Source organism: Dreissena polymorpha, chromosome 16, assembly GCF_020536995.1.
Source record: "Dreissena polymorpha isolate Duluth1 chromosome 16, UMN_Dpol_1.0, whole genome shotgun sequence".
NCBI lineage: Eukaryota > Metazoa > Mollusca > Bivalvia > Myida > Dreissenidae > Dreissena > Dreissena polymorpha.
This window is the reverse complement of record NC_068370.1, coordinates 13,097,041-13,112,163: the sequence shown is the minus strand read 5'-3', so window position 1 is coordinate 13,112,163 and position 15,123 is coordinate 13,097,041. Positions and strand designations below refer to the sequence as shown.

General features: G+C 34.7%; 1 long non-coding RNA gene across 1 annotated transcript; it reads right to left on the bottom strand.

Annotated features, from left to right (window-relative positions):
• Positions 1–2,392: 2,392 nt before the first annotated feature.
• On the bottom strand, positions 2,393–5,625 carry LOC127861927 (uncharacterized). Its single transcript, XR_008040368.1, has 3 exons — positions 5,506–5,625; positions 3,759–3,847; positions 2,393–3,160 (listed from the first exon to the last, which is right to left on the bottom strand). It is a non-coding gene; the product is annotated as an uncharacterized LOC127861927 (long non-coding RNA).
• Positions 5,626–15,123: the final 9,498 nt, after the last annotated feature.

The following is a 15,123-nucleotide window of genomic DNA, read 5'->3' as shown; positions in this document are numbered from 1 at the left end:
TACAGGCTATGCCTTCTTTAATATTTTAAAGGTTTATCAAATTCTCATTTTGTGAATTCAACGTCTATCAATTTAAAATATCTTTACTGTAATACTCTAATATTCTCAATGTACATGGTTTATACTAAATTAATGAAGATGTTTCATTACTGGAGCAATAAACGATCACAATCAAGCTACATCATTTTGATAGCGATTTTACCCAGACTATTAATACTTTTAATACCATACAGGGATGTTCACTAGCATTAACGCATGTTGGCCTGGATGCTGACACGATTCACACATATTTCGGATGTCGAACAATTGGCAGCAGTTGGACAATCACCATCAAGGTATTACTTAATTGTAAATTTCTTTTTTGTCAAATTGTTGTCAACTCGAAGTTTTCCATTTGATGTACCACTTACAGATATTTAACCGTTTATACATAGCAACAATGTCGAAAATAAAATAATGACTCACATTTTATTGTTAACATTGAAATAATTTATGTTCTTGAATCCTTTGAAATGCTCAGTTTTAAATGCATGCAGTATGATTATAGTTATTTTTACGTTTATTCAAATTTATGAAATGACTTGCTATAATTTATTGTTTGCAGATCCTGGGCGTGGATATTAACTGGGTAACAGCGGTTATCCTTGTCGTCCTTTTGTGATGACGCCTTTCCTGCAGTCATGTAAAGCGAGTAAACATTTAATTAACAATGAACAACTGTATCTTAGACGAATTTGTTTTATTTGTGTATCAGGGTACCGTTTTACTAAACGACTTACGCAAGCCTTCGACTTACGCACATATGTTTTCATTAATTCAATTTCATTTATTTACCATAAAGACAATTCAAGTGTTTCTTGGAATATTCAACTCATGAAAAATATACACAAATTCAATGTAGCAAGAATTTAAAGATACCATACTGCTTTAAACTATGTCCGTAAGTCGAATAATTGCGTTAATCCCAAGTCTAACTATTTCCGGTAGAGCCCCGATCTTCCCGGTGTGCTAACGCCGGTCGACCGGCGAGAACCGGGATGATTTGTTGGAAAAAATTTAAGCGGCTACACAATTTTTTGGTGCCGTCCCGGTTTAAGGCGGTCAACAACACGGCAGAGTCCCGATCAACCCCGGACTAGCTGCGGTTTATCCCGATGAAGACCCGGCAGAGCACCGGTTGCCGCCGGTAATGCCCGATGGAGCCCGTAATTCCGCTGGCACTCACTGGGGTAATGCCCAGGCAGAGCCCCGCTGAATGGCGGTGGCGTCCCGGTAGAGCACCGAATTACATGGACGCTGCCGGCATTTACCGGGGCTCCACATGGGCACCACCGGCGACAACCGGGGCGTTGCTGTAGCTTTGCCGGAGAATATATTTTGTCCATGTAAACATAAGCAGCCATCTCATTCATCGGTATCGCAAAGAAACGAGGATGAAGGCGATGCAGTCACGCACATCTGTTATTCTTAGATATCAGGAACTCACTAAGATGAAGAAAATGCGGTCTCACAAAATGGTTATTAATCTGTTAAATAAAGCCACTTTGGTGAAATGACTTCAGTCTTACACACCTGTCATTTAATAATATCATAAAGACAGTGGATAAATAATGTGTCATTTATCGGTCTCACAAAGGCACTGGAATGTAGATGATGCTTTCTCACAAACATGTCTGTCATAAGTATCATAACCATACTTTGTTAAGAATATTGCTCTCTCGTTTTGTATTGGTATTATAAAAACACTGAAATGAAGGTGATGCAGTCTTACACATAAATCACTCATCGGTACTACAGAGACACTGGAGTAAACAATGATGCAGTCTAACACACCTGTGATTAATCAATAGTATCCACTCAATTGGGTTTAAATGGCTCTGTCTTACACACCTTGTATTCATTGGTATAGTACAGACTTATTCAATGAATCATTAACACGATGGCGTAAGGAATTTTAAATCTCGCAGACCGGTTATTAATCGGCCGTATAGAGACACTAGGATGAACAATATGCAGTTCTGTTTGTCAAATATGTTTCTATATCATTGTATATGTGTGTGTATTTACTTGGCGCCTATGAAAGTAAACGGACCATTTTAAATGTGTACTATTTGTCTACGTTTATGTGTTTTCACTTAAGCTTTAAGCAGTGTATTTTCGGAAATAAAACATAGTTTGGGTGAAGACGTTTCTTAAGTTGAAGAGGAAGACAACGCCCATGACAATCACAACGGAATGGACCGGTTCGCGTTTAAAACAAATATAGACAACAGACAACATGAATATAATAACTATTAATAATTATTAGTCAAAATCACAAGTATACAATCTTTGTTGAAAGATATTTAACTCTTGAATGTTTATATGTTTAGTGTTTAAGTTATCTATATTTATACACAGAAAGAAGTATTGACTGTGGAATTTTGTCAAACATAGTTTTATTTGAACAATGGCAGCAACACACATATAAAGGAACTACTGAATACCAATAGCATCAAATAAGATATTTTCATGGAAGCTATTCACTGTTGCATTCGCACTAAATTGTTTTTAAAGGCTATATCAAATAAAATATATGTCTTTGTATGCAAAAAAGATATAGGTTCATTAAACAGATTCCAGTATACTGTGAATTAATAATAAACATAATCATGCTTGGAAAGGAAATCTGACATGTTCACATCGACCGTGTTTCTTCGTAGTTTGTCGTATCTTACCGTTATATGTCGTACAGTGATATATGTGGTAGAGTTTGCCATAGATTGTAGTGTGTGTTTTCTTTAGCGATCGCTATAAATTATTTTCATGTTATAGTGAAAATCATTCAAAATTTCATAGTCAAAACAAATATCAGAATGTTCAAGGGATACATCTGAATCCGACCGATTCCGCTTCCGTATTATGAAGGACATTTACGAAATATAATTTCTGCATGTTAGCTGACATGTGTGTGAATTAACTGAGCGCTTTCATGAATTCTGTGAACGTGATACGTCCGTCATTATTCAGATCTGCCTCTTTGAAGACCTGATCGGTAAGGTCGGCGACATCCTCCGGTTCGCATACGTTCGATTCCAGCAGGACGGCTCTGATTTCAGAACGGGATAACCAGCCACGTCCGTCCATGTCGTGCTGTTGGAAGGTCTGCAGAAGAGTGAAACTGTGGAAGTGAAATAAAGGTACGGATGAACTTCACCAGTAGCTGCTACACAAAGTGTATCGAGCGCTATGTGTGCATGGTTGTGGAAAGGGTACTGGACGAATTTTAAGTAATGGCTCCTAAAATAACACAACCCTTTTTTTCCTTTACAATATGCCATGTAGCACTTTGAATACCTTATTTGTTTAAAACAATTTGCGTAGATAGCTTTTATTTGTAATTTTTTACAAATGACAATAACTCAATATCGCTGAAGTGCATGAAAGATAATTATTATTTACAAGTTTTTCGGTAATCATACGAGCAATGTTTGAAGGACCACATGCTTAATGTCGCTCAATTGAAATCCAAATACGTTTAACTGTTCTGAACGCTTAAGCAGATTTTTTTAAACCATTTTATAACTCGACATAAGTATTATTAAACGAGGTATCTTTTTGTTTTAAACGTTTCTTGAGTCTCTTCTAAACAAAAATACAGTGTATAGGGAAAGTATCGTCCCTGATAAGCCTGTGCGAAATACACAGGATAAACTTGGGCAAGAATTTATGCACATGCATTAAGTCCAGATTCCCTAAATTGGTACACTGATACATACGAGCGAATTGGTTTCTGCATCATCGCGTCCAAGAACTCTCGTCTGGACATACTGCTGTCCTCGTCCTGGTCGAGGTCGAGGAAAATAGCCTGAAATGAAGTCGATGGCGTTAAAAATATAATGAAATCAGGTCGAGGTCGAGGAAAATAGCCTAAAATGAAGTCAATAGAAATGAACATACACTGAAATGAAGTCGATGGTGTTAAACTATAATGAAATCAGGTCGAAGTCGAGGAATATAGCCTGAAATGAAGTCAATAAAAATGAACATACACTGAAATAAAGTAGATATTATGAAATCAGGTCGATGGATTTGAACATATACTGAAATAAAGTCGATGGGGTTGATCGTATATCAAACTTAAATTTTCTATCTTTTGTTACAAGACTGAGTGGACATTTTGCTTTTGCTTTATAAGAAGTCGTTACTCTCACTACACTAGGAGCTGTTTGAAATTTGCGCAAACGAGAACTCTGTACTTATAGCAATATCCCTGTCGGTGAGATCGCCGATCGCAAATTTAAATGCCTTCATAGCTTTTGAAAACTCCTTCAGGGTCAAGTGATTTGTTAAATTCACCAGGGTTAAAGTAACTTGTGGAGAAAGAAATATATGTTGCGTTCATTGCATATATTTCGCTTTAAAGTCTTAGTTTTACATAACTTGTAAATGATTTGTGGTTATGTTGGACACTTTGCATTTCCAAAATAATATATACCATGTAATTTTACACATCACATTGTGATTTATTTAATAAACATATAACATGTGTGTCATTTAGACAATTAACGGGATATCAATGAGATTTAGGCAATTAATCAATTAACGTGCCCATGAAGCAAGTTATTATCGACATCAGTTATGTGTGTGCTTTGCGGAAGTACATCCTTGTCCACAAGTGTGCAGCTTTTTCAAAAGTTATCCGCAGCGATTGTTATTTTTAGCTAAACACCCCACTCTTTGCACAAACAAACACAATATAAAAAACGTGCTTTTTAACTTGCTTCGTTTGTTTGCGAGTCAGTCAAATATTTCTAAAATAGTTAAATGAAATTTTAAAGAACAGAACGAATGATCCTAACAGCAGTTGTAAGCATGTACAGTCCACACAGATAAATTAAGGACGACCCTGTCCGGTTTTATTTGGTTTTTCGTTATAAGGAAGTGTCTTAAAACGATTTCGAATCTATTTGGAAAGTTTCGTCCCATATTAACATGTGCGGACTTCTCATACTCATCCGGAACAATACGTTACGTACACATATTAAGCACGGTTTGCTCAGAGTGCGTCTCGATTTTTGTTAGACCACCTTTTGGCGGTAGAGAATCACATTCATAATCATAGCATAGTTGAATGCATACAACATTATCTCAGTACATCGCTAATCAACACCGAAATATAATAAGCTTAGTTGAATTCCCACTGACACGTGTACTGCTCATTTGCATTCTATTAATGGTATATATTTATATACTTATTGGGAACAGTATAACATTTGAAAACATCCGAGTATCAAAAATCAATTTACTAAAATTTTCACGTAATAATCAGTTTAATGTAACCATACACATGAATCTATTAAAGGATAATTGCATGTAATTGAAAGAAAGGTAACCAAGACCTTTCAGGAAATTGTAAATTAAAACATATTTAACTAAAATAGAACTGTGTTCAACAATGATATTTAGCATGTTTAAACAATAAAAACAACAACAATTGTTACGCAGACGCTAAAAAGAACTTACGGCGTACACACAGATAACAGTTTGAAACACACAGCCTTCTTATAATCAGCTCTGAATTGAACCAGAGTACACGTGTTTTATACACAAGCCTGTATGGTCACCTGCGCACGGATAAACGACATCCTGGTATGTAAAATTGGCTTCGGACGTCAGGGCTTACGTGTATGTATTGAGAAGTGCGTAGAGAATCGTGTTTACCAGCTGTGTCACTAAATCCGGACACTTATGGTGGACAACTTTCAATATATCATTAAAGGGCCGTGTTCACAGTTTGGCAAAATAAAGATTTTCATAAAAATTCTAATATATTAAAAACCATGTATTAACACAATAGTAACACTCGTGGCTAAACAATGTTTAAACTATTGATTACTAAATGGATAATCACCTGTATAAGTAGGTAAAATAATAACCGTTTGTAAACGATTGTTCTCGTTGATTTGGAAAATAAGTATATATTTTACATAGCGTTTATAATTCGCCATTCAAAAATTGTTGCAATCGTTGCGCAGTGGTAGCTCATTTGCTTTTGCTTTCAATAGACCCGGACTCGACTATCGGGAAAAACAATACATTTTTAAAACGTGTTCACCTTACTATTATTATTAGCTAATACTACTGAAACAATTTAAGGTTCGTTAAAAACATTTTTAACGATTTTTTTAAAGACGTTCTGTTTATAAATATAATTGTTGCAACAATCTACATTTGTTGAAAATCCATAAATTGTATAATTTTATATCGAATTTGCGGCATTCGTATTGTAAATCTTCTAGATCAAGGGAACCTGAAATTCGTATTTAATGTCCGAAAATAATAATTATAATTTTAATTATGATAATTACAATAGAATGATTATACTACTAAAAATACTAGTAATAAGAAGAAGAAAAATAAACATTATAATAATAAGATTTTTTTATGAAATAATTTATTAATAATAAAATATATAATTATAATAATAATGATAATAATAATAAGAAGAAGAAGAAGAAGAAGAAGAAGGAGAAGAAGAATTATAATAAGAATTAGTTTTGTGCTATCATTCGTTTGTTATTATTCGTATTGTTCTTCTTCTTCTTCTTCTTCTTCTTCTTCTTCTTCTTCTTCTTTTCTTGTTCTTCTTCTTCTTGTTCATCTTCTTCTTTTTCTTCTTCTTTTATTATTATTATTATTATTATTATTATTATTATTATTATTATTATTATTATTATATATTAAGATGATTTATTCGTGAAAGCTTTGATTGGCAATTTCGTTTAATTAATTCTCTTTTGAAAACAAACCACTTACACTGGGACGACACTATGAAGACGATACAAATCCTACTATAATATATTCATGGATCTAGGACCGTTGAAATTTGGAAGATGTTAATCATAGTAGGACATTTCGGAAATAGAACTTCACAAACTTGTTATAAATAAATTAACTATAACGTTATTAGACCAAAGGCAGAGTTCCGAATTGTCAATACAATACACTTTGAAATTGACATTGTTATCTTTCCAAACATGTGTTTAACGAGCGGACGCTTCAGTATTAAATACTGTCATGGTCAAAATATAAATAAGATGAAGCTCTAGTTGCATAAGCTTTCCCCAATGTCTATAACACATTTCATCGGTTTTAAGAAATACTTGCTGATTTTTCATATTTCTATGGAATAGTTTGAACTATTTTAAAGTTGGTAGTGTTGTTTAAATTAGTATTTAAGTCTTGAGCATCCCACAAAAGTTTCATTTTAAATATATGATATTTGTAGAATATAGTGTTTTTCATTCATATAATCATAACCAGGTCCTTTATTTAAGGGAAGTGACCAAAGTCGATGGCATTTGATACTATACAAAACGCATGACAATCACCCATGAATACAACTGGCGTGAACTAATAGGACACACATGGCATTGATACACATTTAAAAGGTGTTATGGAAAAGCGCGTGTATTGTCGTTAAATCGTAGTTTTATGGATTAAACTCTTTTCATCTGAATTGTTCACACTATGAAAACAAATGTTTATCATCAACGCTAAACATATATTCACATTTGTATTGCATTGTTTAACAATGGGGCAACAGTCCAAGCAATACTATCCTTTTCCCTTCAGCAACTCTGGTGACGTGGGGCGGTATTACATGTGTGTCTGTACAATCTTTCCTAAACAAAACACATAATGTCACTATCATAGCTCATAATAAGTATTACTATACTTTGATGTCTATTAGAAGTAAATACCTGGATATTGTTAATAACAACAGGAACATGTGCCCTAAGACGCTCATCTGTAGCCCGAAGGAACATACCTACTGTGAGAAGGTTGAGTTCATAAACATAGACGTACTTTATGCATAAGGTACTTTATACATACTACTTAATTGCTAGGTACATTATTAAAGCAAACTGGGATTTCCGCATTGAAATGGTCAATGCAAACCATTTATAGTTGTTACACTATTCTTTTAGGGCTAGCCGAACCGTAAGTGACCCCATAATGTAATGCAAACCACACGCACGTCTAGCGCGAATTTAATCACATGTACCGGTGAAGAATTAAAATGAAATCACTGAATGCCTTCACATGACGTGCAAATTTAATGACGTGCAAATTTAATATAAGGAAATGAGTTTAGGTGAGTGAAGTTATTATCGGAATTATATTAACATGTTTATGATACAGATTTTTAATTAAAAATACACAGGAAAATATGGTTTATTTTCTAAAGATATTAAGTAAATTAGTAATCGATGTTTCTATATAAATGTCTTAAACAATTTCGTTTATAAACGATCGTATTATTTTATATGTATCATCCGGATAACAAAATCAAAGTACTGACAGTACTGGTCTGACGATGCTTTTGAAGAAGATGGATATAAAAGCATCAATTTAAGTAGATCTACATCATCATAATTGTGTTTGTGGGTACGAAATTTTGGTACGAACATTTTGGGTACAAACAAAATATGCAAACAAAAATTACGAAATTACGAAAACACATTCAATTACGAAAAAAATTGGGTATGAAAAAATGTTGGTACGAAAAAAGTTTTGGTACGGAAAAAAATTGGGAGTACAAGGACGTAGTACCCCTAGGGAACTTGACCCACAATCGCACATTCTTGGGTCTTTCCGTCAAACATCGTTTAAGTACCTTGAAGGCAATAGTATGAATACACATTTACGGTGTACCATTTGGGTCGAAATGTCAACAAGACCTATACGGTAAAAAGAGAAATGTACTGTTACGTAAAATATGTACGTCGAAGAACATTTTTTGTATTTCGACGAACAAAATTGTAATTCGACGTTCAGTCTTTACTGACCCTTGAGTGGAAGCCAATCAGAAGACCCCTTACATCTGTTGTTATTAGAGATATTTGACAATGAACATTATTATTATCATTATTATGCCACCCTTCGAAGAAGAGAGGGTATATAGTTTTGCACATGTCGGTCGGTCCGTCGGTTTGTCGGTCGGTCAGTCCACCAGATGGTTTCCGGATGATAACTCAGGAACGCTTACGCCTAGGATCATGAAACTTCATGGGTACATTGATCATCACTTGCAGATGACCCTTGTAGATTTTCAGGTCACTAGTTCAAAGGTCCAGGTCACAGTGTCTCGAAAAAGCAAAATGGTTTCCGGATGTTAACTCAAGAATGCTTAAGCCTAGGATCATGAAACTTCATAGGTACGTTAATCGTGACTGGAAGATGGCCCTTATTGATTTTCAGGTCACTAGGTCAAAGGTCAAGGTCACAGTGACCCGAAACAGTTAAATGGTTTCCGGATGATAACTCAAGAATGCTTACGCCTAGGAATGGTTTCCGGATGATAACTCAAGAATGCTTACGCCTAGGATCATGAAACTTCATGGGTACATTGATAATGACCGGCAGATGAGCCCTGTTGATTTTCAGGTCACTAGGTCAAAGGTCAAGGTCACAGTGACTCGAAATAGTAAAATAATTTCCGGATGATAACTCAATAACGCTTTCGCCTAGGATCATAAAACTCAATAGGTACATTGATCATGACTGGCAGATGACCCCTTTTAATTTTCAGGTCACAAGGTCAAAGGTCTAGGTCACAGTGACTTGAAACAGTAAAATGGTTTCCTGATGATAACTCAAGAATGCTTACGCCTAGGATCATAAAACTTCATAGGTATATTGATCATGACTGGCAGATGACCCCTAGCGATTGTCAGGTCACTAGGTCAAAGATCAAGGTCACATTGACAAAAACATATTCACACAATGGCTGCCACTACAACTGACAGCCCATATGGGGGGGCATGCATGTTTTACAAACAGCCTTTGTTATTTATACCAAATTATGCGACTATCGACCGCTAACTTATATATATTGAACGTATTTATTGAACATTATTATAATTATTTATACCAAATTATGCGACTATCCATCGCTAACTCATATATAGTGTGCGTATTTATTGACCTGGCGTGGCGGAATTATTCTCTGACTTATGCAAATAATGGTTAACACAAAATACAACCAAACCAGGGAGGTTATTATTCATTTTTAATCCCGTAATCGTTTGGTTATCGATGGGAATTTCCTACAGAGTAATGCGCTGGACCATGATATTGCGCCCAGCATGGTCAATAAATACTTACAATACGCTTGATAATTTTAATTTTTGAAAAGGTAGCCTTGAATCTTTTTCAAATGGGTATTAAATCTTTTTCAATGCATTAAATACTCGAAACTTCTTTGTAAAATGTTGTTTTTTTCAATTTCGATATTTTTATTTATTTGTCCTCAATTAAAAAGAGATTTTAAACATTCATAACGAATACATCTGAAGGAAAAGCGGCTCATGAGACAAGTGTTTTGATCGGCTGTTAAACAAATGTGTACGTTGAAGTACAAATTGTACTTCGACGTACAAATATATACTTTGAAGTGTATTTCATTTTGTACGTGAACTACATATTGTTCGTCAAAATACATTTCTCTTGTCACCAAGTAGGTCTTGTTGACTTTCGACCCAAATGGTACGCCATACACATTTCGTAAGCGGTAATGCGGTCCTATGCACGTCAAAATGTAAGCGAAATATGTAAACAAAGTGGTAGCCTGTCAGGAATGTTTGAAATAATGAAGAAACTATAGCCAGGTCAATAAAGTACATAAAATGCAAATTTTTGTCCTGATTTCATGAAGACTTGAGATATGTATGCACATAGAGTATCAAGATATGGGTTGATCCACAAATGAAAAGTATGTTTGATCTGTGTTTGGTGCAGACTCTTTTTCATGTGAAAAGGATTTCAATTTTTTCCTGAAGTAGATCTATTTCATTCAACTATAGAATTAAATGAACTGTTCTGCATATAATTTGCCATTTTGATAGGTGTTTGTTAGGTGATCAACAGGAGATGACCAGGGTGCCGGAGAAAAGGGATAAACATTTGAGATCTGGTCAGGGCTTCATATACAAGTGGTTAAATGGTATACATTTTTTCATATCTGGCCAGTGCTCAAGAGAAAATGAGTACATTTCAGAAAATTTTATCATTTAAAAATGTTTAAAAAAATACCGCTTGACTAAGGCTCTTTATTAATCTAGCATGAACACTTGTACTATATCTTTTTTCACACTAAAAATAATATTTAATGTACAAATTTAATGTACCAATGTGTACATACTATCTAATATATATTTGACTGTATTGAATGTAGGAACTAGCTAAAATATCCATTAGAAAAAAATATAAGGGGTAAAATATTCATTGCCTGAAGCTCTGACGCTGGAGCTATGTTTATATATCTTTAAATACACTGACTAAAAAAATTAAACAAGACAATGATACAACAGAGGGAAAACCATCCCCTCTAAACAACATGATACATAATTATGTATAATATTTTTGGATCTGGATATGGATTGGTACACAGCAGGACCTTTAGGTATGCGCGCTGCGGGAGACAGATGGGAGTGACTTAATTTTGGATTTAATTTTTAATCACTGAAATTCATCACTGAAGTAACAGTATGATCTCATTTGATATAGAATATACATGATTGTATCAAGCAACATTATTAAATAATTATCAGTATAAGGTACTGTCATGATTTCAGTAGCATTGAAATGATTTCAGATCAAGTTTATCATTCATATACATTCATTTTGTAAATATTATCAATATAAGTATACTAGATGCAAACATATTTGAAATAATACAATTTTATGTACTGTATATAATGTAATTTCACGTCCAAGCAGTCCATCAAACCATTGCAACAGAGCCACCTGGTGTGCCAATGCACCAGCAGACAAGTCAAATGCCTGCTGTCGTAATGCATTTTACTGTATATAACATCTACATTAGTTACAGATACATGTTAACATTTGTGTGTGTTTGAAAAAATCTATAATCTTTAATGACATCATTTGACCATGCATGTCCAAGATTTTAAATAAAGGCCCTGGTCTGACACTATTGGTAACATTAACGTTAAACTCTTGCCAGTCTTCTGAAATTAATTTTTATTGAACTATGTAATGAAATCTAAATCGGGCACCGATATATCTTGTTTTAAAACAGTCATACATCAGTTGTGGCCTCTCGGTAATGACCCAGTTTTGCTTACTTGTCACAAACATAAAACTGTCCACACTTCTATAATAGCAAATCTGGATTTAGGTGATCTTCAATGGTACATTTACACTTAAGCTCTGTCACATAAGTGCTGGTAAAGTCAAGTCACATATTTCAATCTAGGCCATGTCAAAATCAAAGTGTCAAAGACAAATGAAAGATGCGTTCATTAATTATTGTCCCATTGTTTACTACTGCTGTGTCATTGTGAGAGAAAATTCACATTATCTTAGTATATCATGTTTAGAAGCCTTTAAGATAATAAAGTTGGCTAGTTTTCAATGTCGCTTCTAGGGATCAAACCCGCAGCACAACCTTCTACAATCGAAGACGACACTCTACCACTAGGCTTTTAGGAAGATTCTGAACTTTTTTGATCTCTCGTCAGAGCAACCATACTAAAAATGTAATCGATATTGCCAACTTGGTATTTTTGAGTCAGTTCATGAGAGATAATGGAAGATGCAACATCTCTCACGCCCCGAGCATCGCCTTAAGCAGAATTCAATTCTCAACACGAAAGTACTGTATCCTTGATCCCGAGGGACCAGAAAACAACACTTGATTAATGTTCGAAATCAAATCCTTTGATTAATGGCACTATTATTATTTGAGCCAGGTCACAGGGAAAGGACAGTCTAATCAGTATCCAATTAAACTATTTGTTATTGTCAGATAATCGATTTTAAGCAAACATCTTTCAAGCGACTGCAGGCTGATCTAGATCCAAACTGGCCACAATCGCCTTAATTTCTCTTTTACTGTGACACAGTTCATTTGACTTTAAATGGTATCAAACACTAAAATAGGCAGAAGAAATAATGCAAACCAGTAGTTTGAATAGAGACTTTGTAATCACTGTTTTCAGGACAGCTTGGTGATCTGCAAATCCCTTGTGATATGTTGATATTAGGTATCATAGTCATTCAACAAGTCGCAAAATGCTCGAATACAATTTCCAAAGCAAAATGTGACTTATATCGATAACTAAAAATACCAGTTTTGCCGTGTCAAGCTGTCAAGTCTTAAGAACCAGAAAAGTCCTGCATTCACATCGAATATATCCTTCGAATTCAATCCATTGTTGACATTAGCGGAGATTTAGTAATAAATAACTCATATATCCTAAATGACAGTTTCCAAATAGCCAAACAAGCCGATGTATGATGTAAGAAAGGTTTGACACGAGATTGGACATTCTCTCATGGACGCGGCCATTGTTGTATGTTGATACACGAACGTACAAGTCTGCTGGAGAATGTTATCAATGCTAATCAGCGAGGTATGCCGATTAGAAAAACTGCGCTATCTCAATCGGACTGGCTCGGTCTTTTACATAGCTCGCCATTGTGAAGAAATTTTTCATGGTATTATAACTTAGACTCGCTGCTGAAAGCAGCATCGTCAAAAAGCTCTATTATGAAAAACTATTGACAAATAAAAATGGTTCAAACACAACATGTACGCAAATATTTAATGCAAGTAAGGCGGTAAATTTACTGACACAACCCAGTTAGCAAGTAGCCGGTTGCATCTCCTGCAAAAGAGGCTGGCTAAATATAATTAGATAGATAACTTAAGATTTATTCATGTATGAAATGTATATATTTAAACAACAGCTCCCCACAGACCATGTATATTGTATAAAATGTCAAATAAGATTTAAATGAAACAGTTCTTGTTGTTTGTCGTGCTTTTTCCTTATGTAATTAACTGGAAAATATAATTACAATAATCTGAACTAATGCAAATACCTAATATGAGTAATTAAATATCACTATAATTTGGATTATTGTTTATGTTTCTACATCAATCGACAGTATCATCCTCATTATCATCACTACCACAACCAGAATCATCATTGTCATCAGAAGCATAATTGTAAAACCACACTTAAACATCATAGTTTCACTATAATGGTTTTCATCAGTTTTGCCATGTTTTTCAACGGCCTGGAACCATTGAAAAGACCAACGAATTACTTAAACAATCGAAGTCTATAATAAAAGGGATAAAGTAAACTGACATGTTTGTATTACATTCTACTTTCTTTCTATCATAACATTCATAAAAACTATTAAAACTGTTAGAACGACACAAAACAAAGTTAAGCTGTCAGTGACTTTATCATTTGAGCATTATGTACGAGAGGTACATTATAAAAGATGTGTTTCTATTTCAGTCAGTAATAGAAAACATCACAGTTACATTATGCACCATGAGCACGAAGTTAGAAGAATTATATGATTATTGCAAAATATGCATGTTAATTAAAGTTATGCCTACTATGATCATTATCGAAACAAAAGGTTGAATGAACATTTAACGTATTGACGTCCTACGCCTTGCTACAAGCACACTTATCCATAGCACTTTGCTCTCGTCCAGAATCCGAGTAAAGAGTTTTTATTTGTGAAGAGTTAAGAAATGACTTGAAATATAAAAGAAGCTACATGCGACATGTATATTAGTTTATTTTCGTTTTACCATTTGTATAAAACATTATATGTGTACCTCCATATACTTAAAACAGCTACCGATGTTTAGGTATTTGCATTGATCAACAGTAAACATGATGCACCCAGCTGTTCCTAATTAAAGTCGTATAATGCGATTGAAGTTCATTTAATAATGGTGCTACGCCCATGTTGCTAGATAAACGCTCTGTAATCGATCATCGCATGGTGCTACGCCCATGTTGCTAGATAAACGCTCTGTAATCGATCATCGCATGGTGCTACGCCCATGTTGCTAGATAAACGCTCTGTAATCGATCATCGCATGGTGCTACGCCCATGTTGCTAGATAAACGCTCTGTAATCGATCATCGCATGGTGCTACGCCCATGTTGCTAGATAAACGCTCTGTAATCGATCATCGCATGGTGCTACGCCCATGTTGCTAGATAAACGCTCTGTAATCGATCATCGCATGGTGCTACGCCCATGTTGCTAGATAAACGCTCTGTAATCGATCATCGC